This window comes from Lolium rigidum, chromosome 6 (genome assembly GCF_022539505.1).
Source record: "Lolium rigidum isolate FL_2022 chromosome 6, APGP_CSIRO_Lrig_0.1, whole genome shotgun sequence".
In the NCBI taxonomy this organism is placed as follows: domain Eukaryota; kingdom Viridiplantae; phylum Streptophyta; class Magnoliopsida; order Poales; family Poaceae; genus Lolium; species Lolium rigidum.
Window position 1 is genome coordinate 337,484,533 of NC_061513.1, and position 11,817 is coordinate 337,496,349.

The 11,817-nt window shown below is 44.6% G+C and overlaps 1 long non-coding RNA gene across 1 annotated transcript; it reads right to left on the bottom strand.

The window, feature by feature from the left end:
- Positions 1-241: 241 nt before the first annotated feature.
- On the bottom strand, positions 242-684 carry LOC124659830. Its single transcript, XR_006989717.1, has 2 exons — positions 633-684; positions 242-556 (listed from the first exon to the last, which is right to left on the bottom strand). It is a non-coding gene; the product is annotated as an uncharacterized LOC124659830 (long non-coding RNA).
- Between the last annotated feature and the right edge of the window lie 11,133 nt (positions 685-11,817).

Consider the following 11,817-nt stretch of genomic DNA (forward strand, 5'->3'; position numbering starts at 1 on the left):
CAATATCTGTCCATCCACCCCACTGGTTACCAGAGCAATCCTACACGCTACCAAACAAAGCAGTCTTGGGTTCGAGTCCTAGCCGCACCCTTTTTTGTTATTTCATTTTTCACCGTTTTTTTAAACACCCTTCTCATCTGCCCAAAGCCAAATCTTTGCCACTATCGAATTTTGATCAGATTTATTTATTTCAAGCTTGCAAATTCAAGCTTACAAGTTCATACAATTTGAAGCTTACAAATTCATCACAAATTCATGCCTTTCCATACAATGTCAACATTAAACCTAGTGCGATGACAATACCACCTACAAATGCACAAATGTAATTCCAAATTTTTGATTGATCTTCGAGCTCTCTAATCTTCTGGTTCATCCACCTTAGCTCAAAAGCTACCTCTCTGTCAATGCGTGATCCGCCCTGCGTCTCTTCTACACTAGCTATCGCGGCGACCCGTGTCGTCTGTGGCAACATGGGCAACCATTCTTCGTGCTCATCTAGCAGCTGATTCATCAGCGTCTGGAGCAAAACATCGACCCAAACGAAGAAGCATTTGATCTGCAAGCACACGAAAGAGATCAACCACATTGAGCACAAACTATGCACAAAATACTGAAATTTCCACTATTCTTACCCCTTTCTCGCTGCTGCACACGTAGAACGGACGATTGGTGTTCTTCGGTGTGCGTGAAATCCTCCGATCAACGGGCGCCCGCACCGCGGACAGAGGAGGATCGGCATCTCCATGCGCACCGGAAGCTCGAACCGAGAGGTGGCACGGGAGCTAGAAGAAGACGTGGATAGAGGTGGCGCGGGATCTGAACCGTGAGGTGCTTCTGGCAGACGGCTGCGCCCTCACGCAGCTCCCGCCGTCGGCGGCGCTCCCCGTCAACAAGGCCCTCTCAGTCGCCCGCGCCGCACCTCTGCGAGGGGCCATCTCCAACCCCGTCGATTTCTTCTCACCGCTGCGAGCTCCGCCGCGCGATCAGGGATTTTAAATGGGGTTGAGCTCCAACGGTTGCCTTGTGGGTCCCACGTGAAACGGCCAGCAACGGTCCTCTTTTCAAATGCGTTTCCGCCTGGTCCCACCTGAAACAGCCGGTCCTCTTTTCAAATGCGTCTCCGCCTGGTCCCACCTGAAACAGCCGAGTCAAGGACGTTGACCTGAATGAAACGGCAGACTCACGGAAGGAGTCGTTGCACACAGACTAGTGGCAAAACTGAGCACCATTCTGCTCTAGTGGCAAAACTGAGTGTTGCGCGGGGTGTAGTGGCAAACCAATAATTAACCCTTCCGATTGTGGTTTAGAGGATCTTGGGTACATAGGCGATACCTTCACGTGGAGAAGGAAGAGAAGTAGGCGTGCATCTGGTATGAGAGAGAGACTCGATCGCGCACGCAGTAATGAAACATGGGCTCAGCTCTTTCCCTATGCTTGTTTGTCCAATCAGGAGGGGTTAAGATCGGATCACCGACCGATCTTGCTAGATACTGAGTATTACAAAGCGACTGCGATGTCTAGGAAAGTGAGAAGGAAAAGATTTGAGGGTAAATGGCTGAAGGAAGAGGGCGTTGGCGAGGTAGTACAGGCAGCGTAGGATGCAAGCTTATATGAGAATGGCGGTGATGTAGCCAGAGCAGTTGCTTCAGTTCAGAAAGCTTTACACGCTTGGGATGGTACTGTTTTGAAAAAACCGAGAGCCAGGTTAAGGGTCTTGGCGAGAAAACTTGAAGACGTGATCAAAGGGGATTTGACGGAAGAAAATTCAAAAAGGCAAGAGGAACTTACGGAGGAAATAGAAAGGATCCTTGAGCAAGAGGAGATCTACAAGATGCAACGCAGTAGAGTTAACTGGCTGACTCATGGCGATCGAAATTCGGCCTTTTTTCACAACTATGCAAAAGCTAGAAAGAAAAAGAACCTAATTGTGAAGTTAAAAGACGAGAATGGTGGATGGAGAGAAGGGGATGCAATGATCAAACCGATCATACATGACTATTTCTCACCGTTATTTTCTTCGGAGGTTGGAGATACTGACCCGAACTTGATTGAAAGGGTAAAGCCTCGAGTAACTACTGAGATGAATGAAAGACTAGTTTCTCCTTTCTCGGAGGAAGAAGTGAAGAAGGCTCTTTTTGCAATAGGCGATTTCAAAGCACCAGGTACGGATGGAATGCATGCTATTTTTTCAAAAAAATTTGGCCCTATATAGGCGGTGCTATTACTAATGAGGTTTTGGTTTCTTTGCAAACAGGTGTAATTCCTGTAGGGTGGAATGAGACGGCAATAATTCTTATTCCGAAAGTGGAGAGCCCGGAGATGATTACACAGTTCAGACCAATCAGTCTTTGTAATGTGCTATATAAGATAATCTCGAAGGTGCTCGCTAATAGGCTGAAGATTATCCTGCCTGAAATTATCAGTATAAGTCAGAGTGCTTTTGTACCGGGTCGTTTGATTACTGACAACGTCCTGGTGGCTTACGAATGTGTGCATGCTCTGAAGGGAAGAAGAGAAGGGAAGCATGGTTATTGTGCGGTGAAGTTAGATATGCATAAAGCATATGATAGAGTTGAGTGGGGTTTTCGGAGAGATATGATGAACAGATTGGGTTTTGTGGAGCAATGGACAAATCTGATTATGTCTTGCGTTACCACTGTCCAATATCGTGTTTGGTTTAATTCGGACGAGACGGAGGTCTTTATTCCGACAAGGGGGCTGCGGCAGGGAGACCCACTCTCGCCGTACCTGTTTCTGCTTTGTGCTGAGGGTCTCTCATGCTTGCTAACACATGAAGAAGAGAGCGGTGGCATTCAAGGAGTCAGAGTGTGTCGCGGGGCACCATCGGTATCTCACCTCTTATTTGCCGATGATTCACTGATTCTAATGAAGGCGGATGCGCCTAATGCTGCAGCTGTTCGGAGGGTGTTGGACTTGTATTGTGCCAGTTCTGGACAATTGGTGAGTGACCCAAAGTCAAGTATTTACTTCAGCCCTAATACAGGAGAAGAAAACAAGTTGGCTGTATGCACAGCCCTTCATATTGAGGCGGAGGCTTTAACAGAAAAATACCTTGGTCTTCCATCACATGTAGGAGTTGATCGTTCGGATTGCTTCCAACACTTGGTGGATCGGGTTTGCAAAATCATCAGTGGATGGAATATGAAAAACCTCTCGATGGGAGGGAAAGAGATATTATCGAAGGCGATGGCTCAAGCAATTCCATCATATGCTATGTCTGTTTTTAAACTGCCAAAAGGAATTTTCAAGGCCATTGCGGCTGCTATTGCTCGATACTGGTGGGGTGAAAAGGATGGGAAGAAGGCGATGCACTGGTATTCATGGTGGAAAATGTGTACGCCAAAGAAACAAGGAGGTATGGGATTTCGTGACCTACATTGTTTTAATTTGGCTATGTTGGCCAAACAGATCTGGAGACTAGTAGAAGCCCCTGATTCATTATGTGCTCAAATTCTGCGAGCAAAATACTATCCTTCAGGTGATCTACTGCATGCCGAGTTAAAAAAGGTGCATCTTTCACCTGGAAGAGCTTGATGGCGGGCATGAATACATTTAAGAGGAGTTATATATGGAGAGTTGGTACTGGCTCGGATATTAATATATGGCAAGATCCATGGCTGCCAAACAGCCCCAATGGAAGAGTGCTTTCTAGGCGAAACAATGTTATCATTGACAAGGTGGAAGATCTGATAGATCTAGGTACGGGATCTTGGGATGAGCAACTGCTGCATGACATCTTCTACCCAATAGATGTAAGGAGAATTCAAGCCATTCCCCTATCACCACTGGCGGAGGAGGATTCTATAGCCTGGCTTGGCACAAAGAATGGAATGTTCTCGGTAAAATCAGCATATCATATGGAATGGCAACACCAATACGGAAGTAGAGCGAGGAGAAGAGATGAAGTCGGAAATTCTGAGATAAATCCAGTCAGGGATATTTGTTGGAAGCTAACAGTACCGGCCAAGGTGAAAATATTTACCTGGAGAGCTCTACATGGGATCATACCGTGTATGTGCGTTTTAGCAAATAAACATCTTGGTGGATCTGGACAATGCCATGTATGCGAATGGGGAGCGGAAGACATTGCTCACATGATTTTTAAGTGTGATCGAGCAAAGGAAACATGGGAGGCTCCGGGTATATGGAATATTATTCAAGCAGCAGCTGAGGAGGACCGGTCTGGTAGTGTCATCCTGGAGACGCTGCTCCGATCCAAGCAACTAGCTGCTAACCAAATTGGAGGTGTTCAAACGAGAGAAGTGATCGCCACGGCAGCCTGGTTCATCTGGTGGCGCCGCAGAGAATTGAAGCATAAAGGTGTAGCGCCATCTCCAAGCAGAATGGCGCTATCTATAAAGGCAATGGTGGCAAACTGTAACCGAGCAAGAGTAAATATAAACGGGACGATCAAAAAAGGCTGGACTAAACCCACGGGAGGTAAAGTTAAATTAAATACTGACGCCGCAGTTGATCTGGCGACGAGGAAGGCCTCCACGGGGTGCATCATCAGAGATTCGCAAGGGCAGTTTCTAGCAGCCTGCAGAGTAGAAATTGATGGGGTCATCGATGTTACTACTGCAGAGGCTCAAGCGGTAAGGGATGGGCTACGATTGGCTGAACGCACTGGCTGTAACAATTTGATTGTCGAGACAGATTGCCTAGAAGTGGTCAATGCTTATAAGTTCCCTTTGGAGAATAGGATTATTGGCGTGGCCTACTTGGATGAGTGCAGGACTATGATGGTTGGCTTCAATGAAATTTCTATATCTCACTGTTCAAGGGAAGAAAACAAAGCGGCTCATCAAATAGTTAGATCGGTAGAGGACCCAAATTGTAATTTTTTGGCTTGAGAGCCCGCCTTTTTTCTTGTATCCACACCTGGTGGATGATGTAACCATACTTTGATTGGGGACATCAAGTTCTTGACGCACTCTTTTCCTTCCAGGGTACCGAAGGGGACTGGAAAGTTTTTAATGAGGCGGCTTGCTTGTCTAATATAGAATGTTCAAAAAAAGGCCCATCGAAAGCGACACCCAAATCAACCACAGGGACGCAGAACCCTGGGAGCTTAGTGCTCTTAGAAGATAGTCTAATTTTGTTTTTTACTGAGCTAAATAAGCTACTCACGGCTAGGTGAACTCGGCTGGTTTAGCTCTAACTCGTTTAACTGCAAAAATTGAAACTAGGCTCGACTCAAACATGTCAAGTTCGAGTCGAGTCGTGAGTTATTCGTCTAGCTCGCGGGCCTACCCCATGGCACATAGAAGGCTTTTTCCGTGTGTGGTGCGGAAGAACAGTATCGCCTAATAATTTTGATCACCTGCCCGCGATCCGTGCAGCCCACGTGTAGGTTCAACGCACATGGAAATATTTTCTGAACCGCAACAAAATATTCGCACATGAGCTATACAGAGAAAATCATCAGCGCATTGCAAGTATGGCACACGTTTTCGAGCAAATGTATAAACTGTTTCTGGCGCTATTTTTATTCCGCATGTTTATTTTCCTCTACTCACCCAAACGGCAATAAATTAAAATCTTGACCAATCGAACACGCGTGATGTCGGTCGATATTGTGTGTACAAGATTCTTCGGCGCTTACTAATTTAGATCAGAATTTATGTACAGTATGATTTCTAAGGCAGTGCCTCTGCTGCTGTCTTGTGGGGATTAGTGGTCGCAGTGTTTCCTTTCTTCTTTTGAGTGCTCATCTAGCTCTAGGTCTAGATCCAGCTGGAGCACTTGACAACAATCGTGTAAGCCACAAGGCTAACCTCATGTTTGTTTGTGAAATGGATGAGTTTGCTGAATCTGTTCGTTCCAGGATCTGGGCCTCCGGGGAGAAACAGGGGTTTCTTGTTTTTCCTGCTTTTTGTCGCATTAGTTTTGATTTTAATTTTTTTTTGAGAAACACAGTACAAACGCAGACGCTCACATACACGCGCATACACTCACCCCTATGAACGCACACACGCACACCCTTTTCCTATGAGCACCTTCGGAAGACTGAACCGGCGGATTGGATCTTGAAATTGACGAAGTCACCACAGGCGCCTCGCCGTCGACGGGAACGTCGCCTCCCACTGAATGAATATTCCGCCTTTATGAGACACACAGATGTCAAACCTGGGGTTTGAACTCTGGTGGGCTGGGGGTACAACCACCCTCCTAACCACCCAACCTCAGGTTGGTTCTCAGTTTTGATTTTAATTCAAACTCATCAATTTCAAGATATGGGCCTATGTGACATCCATTTAGCTAATTGGCTTAAGGTCTTAGCTTCTATTACTGCAGTAGGAGTTTTATAAACATGGAATGCTACATTGCTACAGGTTATCATTGTGAAAATGCCCTAAAATTAGTTATATAGGAGAAACACTACAATTATAAACATATAACTCAATTGTGACCAGTTTCTATGATGCATTTCAATTGAAGGTACATATGTTTCCGGTGGCTTGCTAACTCTTGTTTATTTTAGGAAGAATTGCATGGTCCAGGGCACCCAAAAGATCACCATTAGGTGATAACTAAACACTGTCTTTGTGCGATTTTTTTTTTGAACAAGTTGTGTGATTTTCTTTGATGATCTTATCTGTAAGCATAGACCGCCTGTCTATGTTGAGTTCATATATATTTTGTAGTCTGACATTTGCGACTTCTTTACATATGTGCCTTTTATGGGGTTGATACAAATTGGTATGTCAATATCGGCACGACGAATCATATTACTGGCGAACTCAACAAGTTAACCACCCGAGACAAATATACGTTACGTGACCAAGTTCACATAGAAAATGGTAATGGTATGCCAATTACTACCCGAGACAAAAACTTTTGAACGAAGTATACACCAATAATTACTACCCATATATTTCCAAAATAATTTGGTCAACTTTTTCTAGATACCCGAATGATTTTTTCTAGATATGGATGTACCTATAAATTTCCATATCTATAAAAGATTAAGCTAATGTTTAATCGAATGAGAGTTAGTGGCTGCCAACAAATAAAGAGTAACAAGATGAATAGTTCCAAAACTTGTTAGCTTTTTTCCGATAAAGGGAATATATTAATATCAAGAAGATACCAATTACACCCAGCCTCTGCAACAACGCACCACCCTAAAGGCACTACGGATGCAAACAGCCAAAAAACAAGAAAAGAAAATTAAGAAATAAAAGTCCCGCTACAGTATCTCGGGCCTAACAACAACAATACATCCACCGCCAAGACAACACCTGAATTACAGACTCTCCAAAAACGACGCCTCCAAGAAGGGAACGGTGCTCAAACACCATCGTCGCCCGATCAAAGATCTTAGGTTTTCACCCTGAAGATAGTCCCCGCTCTCAAAACAATGCCTCCACCAAGGTCATTGCCAGGCACAACCAATTAAGGCCAGACCTTGGGTTTTCACCCTGAAAGGTAGGACTCTGAACTTTACATGTGTTGTGCCCCCACTTTCATACCGCTGCTGTGAAGCCCGGAACACCAAGCAAGTCTCTCATCAGCGCAGAGACTTGAACCTCCCTTAGCTAGTCCTCCCTCCGGCCTCTCGCTGGCGTGTAGTTGACGTGGGAGTCAGAGATCTTTGTGATGTAACTTTTCTTCAGATCCCCGGCAACGGCGCCAGAAATTTGCTTGATGTCAACGGGAGCTTCTATTCTTGTAGACAGTGTTGGGCCTCCAAGAGCAGAGGTTTCTAGAACAGCAGCAAGTTTCCCTTAAGTGGATCACCCAAGGTTTATCGAACTCAGGGAGGAAGAGGTCAAAGATATCCCTCTCATGCAACCCCGCAACCACAAAGCAAGAAGTCTCTTGTGTCCCCAACACACCTAATAGGTGCACTAGTTCGGCGAAGAGATAGTGAAATACAGGTGGTATGAATGAATATGAGCAGTAGTAACGGCGTGTAGTTGATGGTGGTAATATGGTAGCAGTAGTAACGCAGCGATGACTAACGCAGTAAAACAAGTAAACAAGCAGCGATAGCGATATTTAGGAACAAGGCCTAGGGAATAGACTTTCGCTAGTGGACACTCTCAACATTGATCACATAACAGAATAGATAAATGCATACTCTACACTCTTTTGTTGGATGATGAACACATTGCGTAGAATTACACGAACCCTCAATGCCGGAGTTAACAAGCTCCACAATTCAGTGTTCATATTTAAATAACCTTAGAGTGCAAGGAAGATCAACACGACTAAACCAAGTACTAACACAGCATGCACACTGTCACCTTCACGCTATGTAGGAGGAATAGATCACATCAATACTATCATAGCAATAGTTAACTTCACAATCTACAAGAGATCATGATCATAGCATACGCCAAGTACTAACACGGATGCACACACTCGTCACCATTACACCGTGTAGGAGGAATAAAACTACTTTAATAACATTGCTAGAGTAGCACATAGATAAATTGTGATACAAAACACATTGCAATCATAAAGAGATATAAATAAGCACTTCACTACGCCATTCATAACGAGTGAGTAAGTATTCGTGAAATATAGCCTAAGAGACCCACACGGTGCACACACTTGTCACCTTTACACACGTGGGACAAGGAGTCTCCGAAGATCACATAAGTAAAACTCACTTGACTAGCATAGTGACATCTAGATTACAAGCATCATCATATGAATCTCAATCATGTAAGGCAGCTCATGAGATTATTGTATTGAAGTACATAGGAGAGAGATGAACCACATAGCTACCGGTACAGCCCCGAGCCTCGATGGAGAACTACTCCCTCCTCATGGGAGCAGCAGCGGTGATGAAGATGGCGGTGGAGATGGCAGCGGTGTCGATGGAGAAGCCTTCCGGGGGCGCTTCCCCGCTCCGGCAGGGTGCCGGAACAGAGACTCCTGTCCCCCAGATCTTGGCTTCGCGATGGCGGCGGCTCTGGAAGGTTTCTGTGGGTTTCGTTCTTCGTAATAGGGTTTTCGCGACGGAGGCTTTAAATAGGCGGAAGGGCAGCCTCGGAGGGTCGAAGAGGCGGCGGCACCATAGGGCGGCGCGGCCGCGCCGGCCTATGGTCTGGGGGCCCAGTGCCCCCTCTCTGGCGGTTCTCGGGTGTTCTGGATGCTTCCGGTGAAAATAGGAACCTGGGTCTTGATTTCGTCCGATTCCGAGAATATTTCGTTACTAGGATTTCTGAAACTAAAAACAGCAGAAAACAGGAACTGGCACTTCGACATCTTGTTAATAAGTTAGTTCCGGAAAATGCATAAATATGACATATAATGTGTACAAAACATGTAGATATCATCAATAATGTGGCATGGAACATAAGAAATTATCGATACGTCGGAGACGTATCAGCATCCCCAAGCTTAGTTCCGCTTCGTCCCGAGCAGGTAAAACGATAACAAAGATAATTTCGAAGTGACATGCCATCATAAACTTGATCATATTGTAAACATATGTAATGAATGCAGCGATCAAAACAATGGTAATGACATGAGTAAACAACTGAATCATAAAGCAAAGACTTTTCATGAATAGTACTTAAAGACAAGCATCAATAAGTCTTGCATAAGAGTTAACTCATAAAGCAATAAATCAAAGTAAAGGTATTGAAGCAACACAAAGGAAGATTAAGTTTCAGCGGTTGCTTTCAACTTGTAACATGTATATCTCATGGATAATTGTCAACATAGAGTAATATAACAAGTGCAATATGCAAGTATATAGGAATCAATGCACAGTTCACACAAGTGTTTGCTTCTTGAGGTGGAGAGAGATAGGTGAACCGACTCAACATAAAAGTAAAAAGAATGGTCCTTCAAAGAGGAAAGCATCGATTGCTATATTTGTGCTAGAGCTTTTATTTTGAAAACATGAAACAATTTTGTCAACGGTAGTAATAAAGCATATGAGTTATGAAAATTATATCTTACAAGTTGCAAGCCTCATGCATAGTATACTAATAGTGCCCGCACCTTGTCCTAATTAGCTTGGACTACATCGATCTTTGCAATGCACATGTTTTAACCAAGTGTCACAATGGGGTACCTCCATGCCGCTCGTACAAAGGTCTAAGGAGAAAGCTCGCATTTTGGATTTCTCGCTTTTGATTATTCTCAACTTAGACATCCATACCGGGACAACATGGACAACAGATAATGGACTCCTCTTTAATGCATAAGCATGTGGCAACAATTATTATTCTCATATGAGATTGATGATATATGTCCAAAACTGAAACTTCCACCATGTATCATGGCTTTAGTTAGCGGCCCAATGTTCTTCTCTAACAATATGCATGCTCCAACCATTACGGTGGTAGATCTCTCTTACTTCAGACAAGACGGACATGCATAGCAACTCACATGATATTCAACCAAGAATAGTTGATGGCGTCCCCGAAACATGGTTATCGCACAACAAGCAACTTAATAAGAGATAAAGTGCATAAATACATATTCAATACCACAATAGTTTTTAAGCTATTTGTCCCATGAGCTATATATTGCAAAGGTGAATGATGGAATTTTAAAGGTAGCACTCAAGCAATTTACTTTGGAATGGCGGATAAATACCATGTAGTAGGTAGGTATGGTGGACAACGATACGTCTCCGACGTATCGATAATTTCTTATGTTCTATGCCATATTATTGATGATACCTACATGTTTTATGCACACTTTATGTCATATTCGTGCATTTCCTGGAACTAACCTATTAACAAGATGCCGAAGTGCAAGTTCCTGTTTTCTGCTGTTTTTGGTTTCAGAAATCCTAGTAACGAAATATTCTCGGAATTGGACGAAACGAAGACCCAGGGGCCTATTTTTCCACGGAGCTTCCAGAAGACCGAAGAACATACGAAGTGGGGCCACGAGGTGGCGACACCACGTGGCGGCGCGGCCCAGGGGGGCCCGCGCCGCCCTATGGTGTGGCCCCCTCGTCTGGCCCCCGACTCTGCCCTTCCGCCTACTTAAAGCCTCCGTCGCGAAACCCCTGATGCGGAAAAACCACGATACGGAAAACCTTCCAGAGACGCCGCCGCCGATCCCATCTCGGGGGATTACGGAGATCTCCTCCGGCACCCTGCCGGAGAGGGGATTCATCTCCCGGAGGACTCTACACCGCCATGGTCGCCTCCGGAGTGATGAGTGAGTAGTTCACCCCTGGACTATGGGTCCATAGCGGTAGCTAGATGGTTGTCTTCTCCTCATTGTGCTTCATTGTTGGATCTTGTGAGCTGCCTAACATGATCAAGATCATCTATCCGTAATTCTATATGTTGTGTTTGTCGGGATCCGATGGATAGAGAATACCATGTCATGTTAATTATCAAGTTATTACATATGTGTTGTTTATGATCTTGCATGCTCTCCGTTACTAGTAGAGGCTCTGGCCAAGTTTTTACTTTTAACTCCAAGAGGGAGTATTTATGCTCGATAGTGGGTTCATGCCTGCATTGACACGTGGGACAGTGACAGAAAGTTCTAAGGTTGTGTTGTGCTGTTGCCACTAGGGATAAAACATTGGCGCTATGTCCGAGGATGTAGTTGTTGATTACATTACGCACCATACTTAATGCAATTGTCTGTTGCTTTGCAACTTAATACTGGAGGGGTTCGGATGATAACCTGAAGGTGGACTTTTTAGGCATAGATGCGGTTGGATGGCGGTCTATGTACTTTGTCATAATGCCCAATTAAATCTCACTATACTTATCATGTCATGTATGTGCATTGTTATGCCCTCTCTATTTGTTAATTGCCCGACTGTAATTTGTTCACCCAACATGCTTTTATCTTATG